This window comes from Catharus ustulatus, chromosome 13 (assembly GCF_009819885.2).
Source record: "Catharus ustulatus isolate bCatUst1 chromosome 13, bCatUst1.pri.v2, whole genome shotgun sequence".
In the NCBI taxonomy this organism is placed as follows: domain Eukaryota; kingdom Metazoa; phylum Chordata; class Aves; order Passeriformes; family Turdidae; genus Catharus; species Catharus ustulatus.
The window spans coordinates 4,252,573-4,265,520 of NC_046233.1; the positions used below are offsets into that span (position 1 = coordinate 4,252,573).

At 43.4% G+C, this 12,948-nt stretch overlaps 1 protein-coding gene across 9 annotated transcripts in view; it reads left to right on the top strand.

Annotated features, from left to right (window-relative positions):
- FOXP1 (forkhead box P1) overlaps positions 1 to 12,948 on the top strand; it is a 379,323-nt gene that overhangs the window by 245,242 nt on the left and 121,133 nt on the right. Inside the window, exon 1 of one of the 9 annotated variants that reach the window (XM_033071485.1) lies at positions 9,880 to 9,930. The exons of the other annotated variants lie outside the window; for them this stretch is intronic. The gene's annotated coding sequence lies outside the window, so the exon portion shown is untranslated. Of the gene's footprint in view, positions 1 to 9,879; positions 9,931 to 12,948 lie in introns of those variants that run through there. 9 annotated transcript variants of the gene reach the window in all.

A 12,948-nucleotide genomic window follows, 5' to 3' on the forward strand; every position in this document is an offset into this window, starting at 1 on the left:
AGACCTGGTGGGCCCACTGTGATTAAATGTTTGCTTTGAATACGTGTCCAGGGTGTTAACTTTTCACAGTGGAAAGTTGTTAAATTCATTTTTATACAAAGGGGAGGGGGGGGAATAAAAAAAGGGGGGGGAAAAAAAGAGGAGATTGTTAAATATATGGAAACCCTTATTGGCTGAATTATATAACTGAATTCATTCAACATGCTCGGTGTATCTTGTTCTCCTTTCAGTATTGCCACTCTGTTCATCACCCCTTTTAGTGCTTTAGGCATATGGTGTGCAGTACATCCAGGGAAGTGTCAACAATATGGCATATGTTATACATACTGATCTTGATACACCGTAGAAAATAATGGGCCTAACTTTAAAAGGCACGGTGCTAAGAATAGAGCATGCTGCAACATGCAGACAGTGAATCCGCCATGAATGTCATGTTTGAAGACAAAAAGAGCTGTATTTTTCATTACTTTTGTGGCTTGGTTTGTATCTTGGCGTTGCTGCAGATTAGAAAATGATGGTGAGATGAGTGCAGGCGGGATCTTCACCCGCCTGGTGCTGGAATTCCAGGCTCTGTGGAGATTTGGGGGTCGGTTTGAGCAGGGGTCGGTGTGGGCAGGAGGGAGCAGGGAAGGCAGGGAGCTTTGGGAACTGCTCCAGGGCTGCCCCTGAGAGCCAGGATGGGCCCAGCAGGGGCTGTGCTACCGACATCCATCCGCGGGAAGAGGGACGGGGACCGGGGATATCCGGATGCGCTTCCAGGAGTCATTAGAGGGTCGCATTAGCTCACCACTTAGCTCTGTCTCCACGCTGCAAATGAGCCTGCACAAGCAGATTGCAACGCTTACATTAAAACCACACTGGTGGAAACGAGTCTTTCCAAAGGCTCTTCCAAGGATCTGCCCATTAGGATCTCACTGCGAGATCAGGGCTCTCATCTGGACTCGCAGCAGTAAAATGAAGATGAAACACTCTGTTTCTCATTTCTGGATCCTGGACTTACTCAACTCCCCATTTCATAGGGAATCTTTTGTCCCAGGAACACTCATTTTTAAATAGAAAAAAATTTAAACAGAGGGTCCTTTAGAATGCTCATACTAAAAATTGTTCCAGGGAGTTTCATCTTCAAAATAAATGATTCATACCATTGTATAGGTGCATGTATTTCTGTATGTCTGCATTGCTGTTTATTGTGCTGCACTGGCCTGGCTCGGGAGCTGTAGCATCTGAAGTGCAGAAAAGCAGTGACTGAAGAAAGGAGTATCTTCTTTCCAACAAAGACCAAATATTTGTCCATTATCTCTCTGTCTGTTGCAGTGGTTCTTGATACCCAAAGAACTGAGCAGATCGCCACGCGAATAAAACAGCACAACAAAATATTTATTTTTAAGCTTTGTTGAATGCTGAATGTTTGGTGCAAGTTTATGAGGGTTAAACATTAATAGCAGATGTTGTTAATGAATAGAAGGCTTGAGCCAGCTTGTGAGACCTTTGAGTTAGTACATGAATTTTCTGGTTGATGACAATACTTGTAACATGCCTAATTATGAAGTAGTGTTCTAATCAAGCCTTGAATAACTGAAGAATTTCCCCTCCTCTTTTGCGGTTATTTCAGTGGCACACACACAGATCGCTTCAGTGCCTGTGCTTATTCTTAGTGATTTTTCTTTTCTTAGAACATTCATTGAGGTTTTTCCCCAAGAAGCACGCGTATTCACGCAGAATGTCGGCGCAGGAGCGCGCACAGGCGCAGCGGGTGACACGTGCACGGCACGTCCCCTCCACCCCGGCCCCACCAGCAGCTGAACTGGTGCCAGCCTCTGGAAGTTGTTGTCCCAGTTTGTCACACTTCCAGGTGAAGTACGTGAAAGTGATTATAGGTAATAAATATCTCTTTTTTTTAACTTATTGCAGAGGCAGTTTTTCCCCTGTTAATGAGGGTAATTTGACTTGGTTGAAGGATTGCAGTTCTTAAGAATTAATGCAGCAATCCAATTCAAAGATTTAAAGAGATCTAAGATTTTTCACAGGTCGTGTGCTAGTGAATGTGCTCCTATCACATAGCAGCTAATGGACTTGAACAACAGTCTGTCATTTACTGTTACCTCAGTGTATAGCAGCTTTGCCCTTGATAGCGAGTATACTTTCCCAGCAGTGCAGGTTATTTAGTAGTGCCGTGTATTTGTAACACTTTTAAGAGACAGTATCCGATTTCTAACAGCCCTAATTACTGGATAAAGCGAGGTTACCTTTCTGACTTTCTTAATTACGTGTTTGGATCCTAATCTGTGTGAGCCTGAAGTGGTTTAGGCTCTAATAGCTGACTCCTCAGTTTTTTTCGGATTTATCTCTGTGTATACACATCTATAAAATAATTTCTGCACTGCATTTTCCCTGTATCAATGCTCAAAGGTTAATTCTGTAAATACCAAAGTGCTAGGCACTAGTTTCCATAAGGTCCCCTTGTTTTCAGGATGCATTATTATCTTTTAACAGTGTTTTGTAATGACTTATTTGTAAATGCTGTTGGAAATGCTCTAATTTCTTGATCCTATTATGTTCCTGGATATGAAAAATCCTATTGTAAGGTAATTAGAAGGATTCTCTTCTATTTGAATGTGTGTTCTCTAGACAGTGTCACTCTATACTCTGCACACAAGAACCTTTGTTCCTTAATTAGAAAAAGGACTAGAGCTCATTAATTGTGGGTACAAAGTGATGTCTGCTCAAATGGAGAAGCAATAATACAGTTTAAATAATGATTGATCCTACATTTTCAGTCTTACACTATTTCGTACTGATAGTGATAAATAAGCAACATATAATGCAGGTTGCGAAGCAATGTGTGAAGATTTTTATTGAAAAATCTCTTTTTGCAAGGATAAACCTGTGTCGGGCACAATAAATAAAGGATGGATGGTACATACTCGGTGTCTGCCCGTTTAGGAAAGTCAGCATTTGTCAACAAGAGTACCGTGGCAATCGCTGAGATACTGGAGTTCACTCCACCCCATACTTTAGAAAATGAAATAATCGTGAGAGCTGTGCAGTCAAAAGCAGTTTGGATCTTGGCCTTACAGAGCTATTATTGTGATGAAAAGAATATTTTAATTACTGCTCACAAACAGGGAGAGTTAAAAATGTTTGAGTATTTTGCCGGGTGTTTTCTTTTGGAGGCAACTGTACTTTGTTCCCTGAGTTTCACCATCTCCCTGCTGCCTTCTTGGGAGGAGAAGGATGGACTTGTGAAGTTTGACCCAAGACCCTTCACCAAAAGGCCTTGGTTTATGTGGTGGTTGCAGAAACAGGCTGGGCTGAGATGTGCACTGCAGGGTGAGCTCCCAGCAATGACCTTTCCCAAAAATCAGGAGCATGTTGTGCTGAGCTTGGCGGTCCTGCTGCCAAGGTGGGAGGCCAGGATGGTGCCTGTGTGGGTTTGGAGTTTGGGTCCTGTCAGCTGAGGCTGGGCTGGGCAGAGCAGATTGTTGGGGTGATGTCCCTGTGGCTCCCCAGCCTGCAGCTCCATCTCCTCCACAAATCCAGCAGTGCCCATTCCTCTCCTTGCCCCACCTTTTGTCAAAGACTTAATAAAGCCTGCCTAATTTTTCTAACCCTCATGAAAACATGCATTAACAAGTCAACCTTTCCTGTATGAAGAACAGGAAAGTTGGAAGATGGGGCTTGATTTCCTGCTGTGTTTCACAAATAATATTGTTAATACTAGACCAGGGTGTGTATTTCACTCAAAGCGTATCGAAATGTGGGGTTTCTTGCTATCCTTCTCTGCTGTATTCCTCTTGGTGGGAAAGAAAAATAGTTTTTAAAAGATAAAAAACCTGTTCTTCAATTGACTATGCAAAAATCTTATTGCAGTATTTATTCCAAACCTGCACACATAATGTGCAGTCAAGGAGAAAACAGCAAAAAACAGTTGTTGATGGACTTAGGCGAGAACTGGATTAAATAAGCATTAGTCTACTGAAGCTGATTACAGGAATATGAAAATGCAGTATCTTAATGGTACATATTTTCATGTGGCAGCTCAGTTGCCTTTCATTTTGCAGCTAATATGTCTATTCTTATGAGTCATTTACTTCTTTAATTACCTTTTGCAGGCAAGGCACCATGGTATATTAATGTGAATGATTTTTACTGCCAGTTTATCATACAATGCCCCAGAAGTTGAAAGGCGTAATTGACTTGGAAGAGCAGCTCATGAAGGAAACAATATTTAGTTGACAGTTTTCCTTGTACTCTCTGTTGACGTTTATGAGTTTACACTATGCTAAAGGAGTAATAAACACAATTTTCTTTCAATAACAGGAAAGAGTTGCTTTTAAAATACATTTGTGGAAAACAGATTTGTTCATTTCTTGAATAATATAAAATAATGCGTTTTCAGTGATGAGATGTATGTAAGTCTGTCAATTGAATTAAACCTCGGAAGGTGCATTTATAGCCTGCCTTAGAGCATTAAAAGATATTAGGGTGCATATGAATCAAATCACTTAGATGAATATTTAAATTATACACAGATTTGGATAAATCATATTCAGATCTGCGTGCTAGATTATTTGGTGGCCTTCTCTTGCCATGGAGGGTGAAAGTTTGAAGTGGGAATATGAGGGACAGAGGCTCTGTTTCTGTAGATGGAAGAACTCTCATCAGAAAGCTCCTGATAAACCCCGATTAGAGGATTATTGCAGAAACTTTCTATAACTTTCCTAGAGCCAGAGGCTTGAGGAAGGTTTAAAATCAGCTTTGCAATCCGTCAAAGTCCATTTTCTCCTGGAATGCTACTTTTATTGAAATGACCTTGTCAAATCGCAAATTCTTTTTCCCAGGCATCCCCAGGACCGTGTGCAGGTATGATTAATCATCCCATCCCGCTTTAATTAATTTAAAGGCGCCCATGGCCGGGGCGGGAGGAGACGCCGGCTGGCGAGGGCATCGCTTCCCCGCTCGGCTCGCAGGGAGTTAAACTTTTCACAGTTTTCCCGATTGTTTGCAGTTCAGCCCTCTGCAACATAATGAAAGTTTTCGAGCCATCTGTTGTTAAGCTGGCGGTGAGCAAGGCCAGTATATCCAAACAAAGTGCTGGCCTGCTGTAAACTGAACCTGTCAGTTTAGCATAGCTGGGCTGACCTCCCTGGGCGCGGGGCAGCGGGTACCAGGCACTGGCTGCCTGCTCAGCTTCCAGGGGAGCTTCTTGGGGGGACCATGTTTACTTTTTCCACTTAGCGTTCCTCCCACAGGCTTGGACTAGTTTATACTAAATCTTTAAATTGACACTGTCCTATTTTTTTTTTTTTTTCCTCCTCCTATTCCGAACTTTCTCCTTTTTTCTTAATCTTTCAGGCCGTACAGAAAAAAAAAAAATTCTATTAAAACCTCACAGTGGCTGGAATTTGAGCTTTTAAGGAGGTGATGGGCTGGGGGGGATGGATAGCACAGGACAACAACTTCTGTGATTCTATAACTCTGTGTGCATGTGTGCCGGCGAGATTCTCTCTCAAAAGAAAGAGGCATGTTCCCAAGTATCCCAGCTTGCTTTCCAGCTCCTATTGTTCCCTTTGTTCTGTATTATTTAAGATCAGTTACTCATTTGCTTCAGAGGATTGGGAATAGCAGGCAAGGTAGAGCAGAGCAGCCAGCATCTATTGTCTTCCTGGGAGCCACAGTTTGCATCCAGAGTGGCTGGAGCAGCCTCCCCCCTGCTTCTGTTTGCTTCTGTTCAAGGGATTGGTAACTCCAGTGAAAAGTACTAGAGAATTTGAAACTTTTTGAGTAGAACTGCCAAGATCAGACTGGAAATGCCCTTTATTTGCAAGGCTGTGTGACAGTGAACTGCTTTCCTTTCTTTTTCGTATCAAATACACATTAGTTTGGCCTCATCTCCTCTGCCTCGGTGTGTTTGTGCTTTTTCCAGTCTTCCTGTCTCAGTTTGCCTTCCCTTTTTCCTTCCTCCATAAATGTTATTTATTCCTTTTTGTCTGGCATACAACACTTGTCATTTCGCAGCTGGTATTCTCTCAATACAAGTGATTTTAAGTGTTTTTTTAGGATTGGCAACAAAACTTGAAGTTTCCCTGCCAGGAAAGTGACTATTTGGTATTACCTGTTTTCAGTGTTTGTTTTTTGGACTAGACCTTCAGTAAATACCTTTATGCTACCGCTGTTGCCAAATTCAGTCTTTGCTTTCTGCACTTGTGCTGTACCTGTTCACTGGTCTTTGGCTGGTTTCAAGTGTGTTTTACTTACCTCATGATTCTTGGAAAGCAAACGTGATTGTCAGTGACCCCGAATGCTGCAGTTCTCAGTCAGGAGCAGTTTTGCCTGAGGAAGAGCTGCTGAATTTGTGCCGTGTGTTAAACCAAACTGTGCCTTTTCAAAAGAGTGTTGCAGCCAGTCTGTATCTTAACAGCGTGGTGCAAAAGCACTGGAAGCTCTGGAAAAGTAGGAAGAGCTCTGGAAAAGCTGTAAAAGTACAGAAGACCCTTCCAAGGACTGTGCCAGTGCCCACCAGAGGGTAGGAGTGCCCAGGGGATGAGGGGGAAGGAATATGCCAGTGGTGAGAAACACTCAATTTTAAATTAAAATGACTGCACTTACGAGGAAACCCCATCCAGCTCTAATCTGTTTGTAAGGTGACTGACACATAAAGTGCTTTTTGTTTTAAGGTAGAGGGAAATGCATTCAGGATAGAGTTTCTGGTATAAATGTCAGGTGCAACGCAGTGCATGCTCACTCAAAAAGTCAAGCAGATAACCTTGGCATTTAGGGACACTGCCTTGTATAAAACGAAATTGTATTTTGTTTTTAAAAAGGAGGACTACATTAAGAGGTCACCTATTAGCTGTGTTTTTGCTAGCTGTCTGAAACTCAGCTCTACTGTCTATTAAACTCAAACCACTATGTAAACATTCCTGTGTTGTTCCTGGTCTCTACAATGGCCAAGGGGATCAGGTTTCACCTGCCTGCACATCTTCAAGCAATTAAAGCAATTAGCTTGAAGCCATTTCACATTCAAGGTCTACTGTGACATTCAAGTCCAGAAAAAGTCTAGGGGAAAAGGCAAAAGAGGAGTATAAAAGGCTGCTGTGTAGCACATGCACACAAATAACCTATGAGGGGGTTTTGGACTTTACAACAACTTCCAAATGCGGTCAGGAGGCTTCGCAGCAGGCAGGCAAAGTTGCTGCTGAGAAAGGGAAAAGATAAAGAAAAAACACCTAATGGTCCTTTAAATTATACCCAGATTTTGCACTGGGAAGGGAGGGGGAGGAGAGAGAAATAGCAACATGATTTGGAATGATATTTGTATGAAATAATACGGCGTTGGCCTTATTTACTGATATTTCTCCTGGCATGGACATCATATTTTTCTTCTCATTTAGGTGGGGATTTATATTTGGTGTTTACATTGTAAGACTACACTCACTCTGGCTAATGTATCCCTTACAATGACATTCAGCTCAGAGTTTAGTGATTCCAACAGTAAGTCTTGAAAGCTGCTATTTTTTAAAAGGTTGGAGCAGATTAGTGGTGACCTTAAAAGATTAAACTAGTACAGTTTAAAGATAAATAATCAGCCTTTAGCACATTAGATAGCTACATAAGCATGACAGAAGGTGACTTTCTTACAACAGTTTCAGAATCCAGGCAGCATTTTTACATTTGAAACTTAACTAAGGCAGGGAACAGTGGCTTGCAGAAAGCAAGACATAAACTGATTGCACCACTTCAAATTGGTTAATACAGTTTTAAATCCACAGTTTTCCTGTTGGTTTTATTATTGAGAAGAGGCTAATTTTAAAAGCTATGCCTGCTGCAAAAGAAGATCTTGCTCTGCCGTCCCGGAGGGTGTTCTTAATCAGAAATAACCGCAGGCTAAATTATAATGTGGAATCCTGCTGCCCTTTAACCTAACACTGCTGCTCGTTCAGTGTTTGTTAACAAATAGCTCTAAGTACAAAATTGTTTGAGAATTACTTTTTCATTATATTTGCTGACTTCAATTAGAATAAGAAGCTTATTTGGGGAAGAAAAATTAAAAATGTATGGGTTTCTGGAGAAAGTTTCAGCAATTGTTTCCCGGCAAGTGTCGCCTTTGGAACATAGCTGTGGACTCTGTGGCACATGTAATTCAATTTAAATAAAATTACCTTCTGAACTAATATTTCTGCACCAGTGGCAGAGCTCAGGAGCATCCCAAGACTCAGACCTTGGAAAGATGAACAGGCTAAAATGGTGCCGGGGGCTCAGACCAGGGCCCCTTTTGCACCTTGCAGGGGGAGGCAGTTCCTAACGAAGAGGCACCAATTCCCCATCCCTGTGGTGTTGGGGAGGGCTGGGCTATAGATGTGACTGGCAGTGTCCTATTTTTATTTCACTTTGAATAACATGTAATTGAAATGTACACTCGGCAAATTAATTGGTGAGTTGAAGGTAAGAACTGCTGAGTTAGTAGAGACAGCACCAGCCCTGTTCTTTTTTTCCCCTAAGTTTACATGCTGGAGCGGAAACGCCGCGGTGCTCAGAAAGGAGGTGATGCCTCTGTAAAGCAGATCTTTCCAATTTTATTTTTTTTCTGGCTTAGTCTTCTGTTTCTATGATCTGCCTTTTGAACTGTTTTTGTGGCTGATCAGTTCCACCTAATATGTCTCTTGATTTCTGCTATTGTAATACTCAGACGACATGCTGTTCTCTTCATTTTTATAAGCTTTAGATGCTCCTGCCTGTCATACTCTGGCGGTTTATCTTCAGCGTCTGGATTTGCTTTCAGACTTGCATGTCTATCAAGCTGCTGTTGCTTTGAATGTGAGATCAAAAGAAGATGAATTCCAGTAAAAAATTTCCTTGTATGAAGAAAAGATTGGGGGCCTATGTAAACATCCCACTGACAGCTCCCAATGAGTTATTTTAGCAGAGCATTAGCACCCAGAATGACAGACAGTCCAAGACTACATGCTAAATAACAAATCAGTCCCTTCAGTGGCAGCAGCACGTTGCCACAACAGCAATACATTTTCTAAAGGAATCCTGTTCCTCTTTTTTATTGAATATGGCTGTTCGACTGCTCATCTCTTCACGAGCTGCCTTTGAGTGCCAGCCCCAGTTTACTTTTTCTTGACAATATCTGTGTCATGTCACCAATATGACAGCAGACAGGGCTTTGATAATTGGGTGGGGAGACGGTTAGTTAGTCATCTCCAGTTAAATAGGTAGTTTGTTTTAGGGAGGGAAGGAGACGACGAAGGAGGGGTGGCATCTGCCGGAATGCTGAAGTTACACTTTGGGAGATGCTGAATGCGAGTCCCTGCGCCCAAGACAAGTTGTGTTTTTTGGGCGGTTGTTTATATTTCAGTTCACGCAGTTAGAGAAAACAGCTCTGCAGCCCGGCCAGCCTCCCGAGCCGGTTTCCAGAGCAAGTCACAGCACTGTCGAGGGTAGGAACGTCAAGCTTGGCTGGACTTCCCTGCAAATCTGAATTTGCCTAGATACAGAAGCGAGGTGTGCTTCTGGCTGCTGTTCGGAATGGTTGGGGACATAATTAGTTCTGCCTGTTTCTGCTCACAGATGGGGGGGGTTAATAGTGCAGAGTCACTAGATTTTTGTGCTGGGTGTAGTGCTAAACCCAACTTTGAGATTACCTGTGAGCTCCAGCTGATCTCACCACTTCGCAAGGGAAGAATTAGGGAAGGAATGCTTTGCGGTTTCTTTGTCATTTAGTAAAAGCAGAGGTTGCTACTGTGGAGGCAGAGCCCGGTGGCTGCCGCGAAGGGCAGTGCTCCAGCGTCTCCCTCCAGCCTGTGCTCCGGCTGCACGGCACTTCCTGTTTATTCAAACATCTTTTTACCATTCTTCAGCCCCCGCTTCACAGAAACAGCCAGAAACATCTCCAGCGCGAAGACGGAAATCTAAAGGCAGACAGTAAGAACTCACTCTGTTAAACTCTTCATTTTCTCTGCGAGCGCTCAGAGGAAAGGAGCGTGCAGGCAAGGCTGAACTTTTAATGCACTGCCTTGCGCAGGCAGCTTGGAGCACAGGAGAGGGGAATTGCTTTGGTTTGAAGCAACAGCAGCCAGTTCAGGTTGTTTATGGCGGTGTTGACAAGGGTGGGGTTTTTGGCATGGCTTTGCAGAACTGTGACAAGGAACAAGTCCTCTTTTGGGGCACCTGTCACCTTGCAATGCCCCTCTGGCATGGGAGCAGTCGTGTGCCACCGTCCCCACTGCTCGCCAGGTGCTGCAGCTTCTCCTTGCACAACTGCCAAAAATACCTAAACAACAAACCCCACCAAGAAAGGGAAGCGTGGCTGCTGCTCTGGGCAGCAAAAGTGGTGCAAACCCACCGAGTGGCTTTTTTTGTTTTCCGCAAATTGTTTGCATCGTGGCTCTGGCACCACATGCAAACCAGCCTTGCTAATATTTGTACCAATTTCATGCTAATAAAAATCAGGCTGCTGAGACAAGCATGGCTATTATCTCATTCATATGACTATTGTTTAGACCTGTGGTACTACAAAAGGAAAGGGAAAGCGTGCTCACGCCGGGTAATGGTTGTTAACTTCTCACGTGAGGGATTTTCTCTGCAGTTTTTCAGTATTAATGATTGTTGTATGAATGGTCTTCAGGGGTTGTTGGAAGAGAGTGTAGATCCTCTGGGTAATCCATGTCACAACACGGATGCTGGATTTTTCCTCCTCTGTTCAAGTGACTTAAAAAACTGCTTGATATTTCTTGGTGGTTTTTCCCTCCCCCCACAAAAGTCCGCTGAAATAGCAGGTAACTTTTTTTTTGGCAAGCATTCGTGGTGCTCGTATAGTGTGAAACATAAGAGAAAATGGAAAATATGCTGCCTGCCCTATGGAGAAAACCCATCCTCCTTGAGGCTTTTCCTGCCTCTCCAAGATCCAAATACACTTTAAAATTTTAAGCTGTAAACCCCCATCTTCCTAGAAAAGAGAGCAAGAGAGAGAGAAATCAAGCTGTGTGTTCAGCCAAACCGCAAGTACAACAAACATATTTTGAAAATATATTGCTAGTCTGGCTTTTTAATGTTCAGAAGTTGTTCTACTTTGCAGAAAAAAAAATGGTGTTTGCAACTGCCTTAAGGACAATTTGTTTAACAGTAGGAGTAATTTCATGGGGAAAATGGAAAGAGTGACTGAAGTTATTTACTCAGATGTTAGTGTAGGTGTGGGGCAGAAAACTCTCTGTGGGAACAGTGGGCTGCTTTTCTTGGTATCTTAGTCTATTTGATGACCATCAAATTTCCCAGCTCACTGGTTTTGTTTTTTCTGGATGGCATGTTTGATTATTTATCAGAAGGGAAAGGGAGTAGCTGAAGCAAATAAACATGTGACCAAGCTGTGTTTTGTTTTCCACTCAGAAGGCCATGCCCTTTAACAGATATACAGAAAATAATAAACGTATTGTTTTATGATAAAAGGAAATTATGTGTATCATTTTCTTTAGTGAGGCCATTAACCCCTTGTGTTCAGTGGTCTCCGCCTTCTGGCAGCTTGTTGGGCTTGCAGCTGGGAATTAAAGGCACTTAAACCCCCCTTTTGCCTGGAAGGTTTCCATGGATTACTGCTCCGGCCCTTTGGATTTGCTGGATTTATTGCGTAGTCATACAGCCCTGGTCATCTCCCCGGTCCTACTCGGGGTGTGAGTGACTAAATGAGAGATGCTTTGAATTTCCAGAAGGGTGCTGATTTCCAAAGAAAACCTTGGCGAGAGATGCTGGGATCTCCCAGCCTCCAGTGCTGGTGTCTGTGCAGTGTGAGGGGTTGCAGCTGTGTTTGGTCCGTTACAGACAGTGTCAATTTATGGGATTCTCTTTTAAATGCCAGGTGTCTAGCATGTAGTGTGTAGTATTTTCTTTATAATACCAGCTTTGGACAATGCTCATTATCTTCCCTGGAAAAAAAAAAAAAAGAAAAAACAAACCAACACCCCATAAACTAAATCACTGTCAGGAAGTAAAATACAGGTTTGCTTCATCTCCGGGAAGCATGTTGCATGCTTTAGCTGCTTTTATGGGATTAAAAGAAACAAGTTAAGACTGTCATGCACATGAAAGGAAACCGAGATGTGGTTTGCTTCACATTGTGCAGGTAGGTATAAATTTAATAGACTGACTTGCTTTCAGAATCTCTCTTTGTCTGCCCAAGTCGCGTGTCAGTTCCAGCGCGTTGATGAGCTCCGCAGTCCGTAATCGCGCCTGACTGCCGCTGCCCCGCAGGTGCTGGATCAGCAGGAGGGTCCTCCTCCTCCTCAGGGATCTGGGTTTCCTCTGAGGAATGGCCTCACAGCAAGAAAGGGAGAATTTACCTGGCATCTTGAAGTTGTGTTCAAGTCTGTGGTCTGGGCAGGAGGAGGTGGATGCTTTGCCTTCTGGCTCTGGGAGTCTGTGCTCCCTCCTGGAGAGCCCAAGTGGATGGAAGGGGCTGGAACTGGGGTTTTAGGGCTGAGGGAGAAGAAAATGGCAGTCAAAATAGCAGGGAGAGGAAGGGCTGGCAAAATAAGGACCTGAAACTTAAATGTGATGTAAAGAGGAAAGAGGAAATGAGCAGCTTGGGGCCAGGTGACATGGGCAGGGGCTGGGCTGGGGGATGTGGCTAGCCCCCCTTGCCCAGAATATTCCTGAGAGTTGAGGAGGCTCAGGATGGGCTGAGGAATGGGCTTTGGGATCAGAGGTGCAGGACTGAGGTACCTGTAAAGAATGAGGAGCAGGAGCAGTTGCATCCTGTTGGACAGGGGATCTCTCCATCCCTGGCTGAAGTCCTTGGGCAGAAGCCCATGAAGGACCTGTCCATGGAGGGAAATGTCTTACCATCCTCCAGCAATTAAAGGTTGGTTCGTGCCCTGAAGCATAAACATTTGTACTTTGATTTCTATTTTTATCTTTTCAAAGGTAGCTGTAAATGCTCTCATGACCATC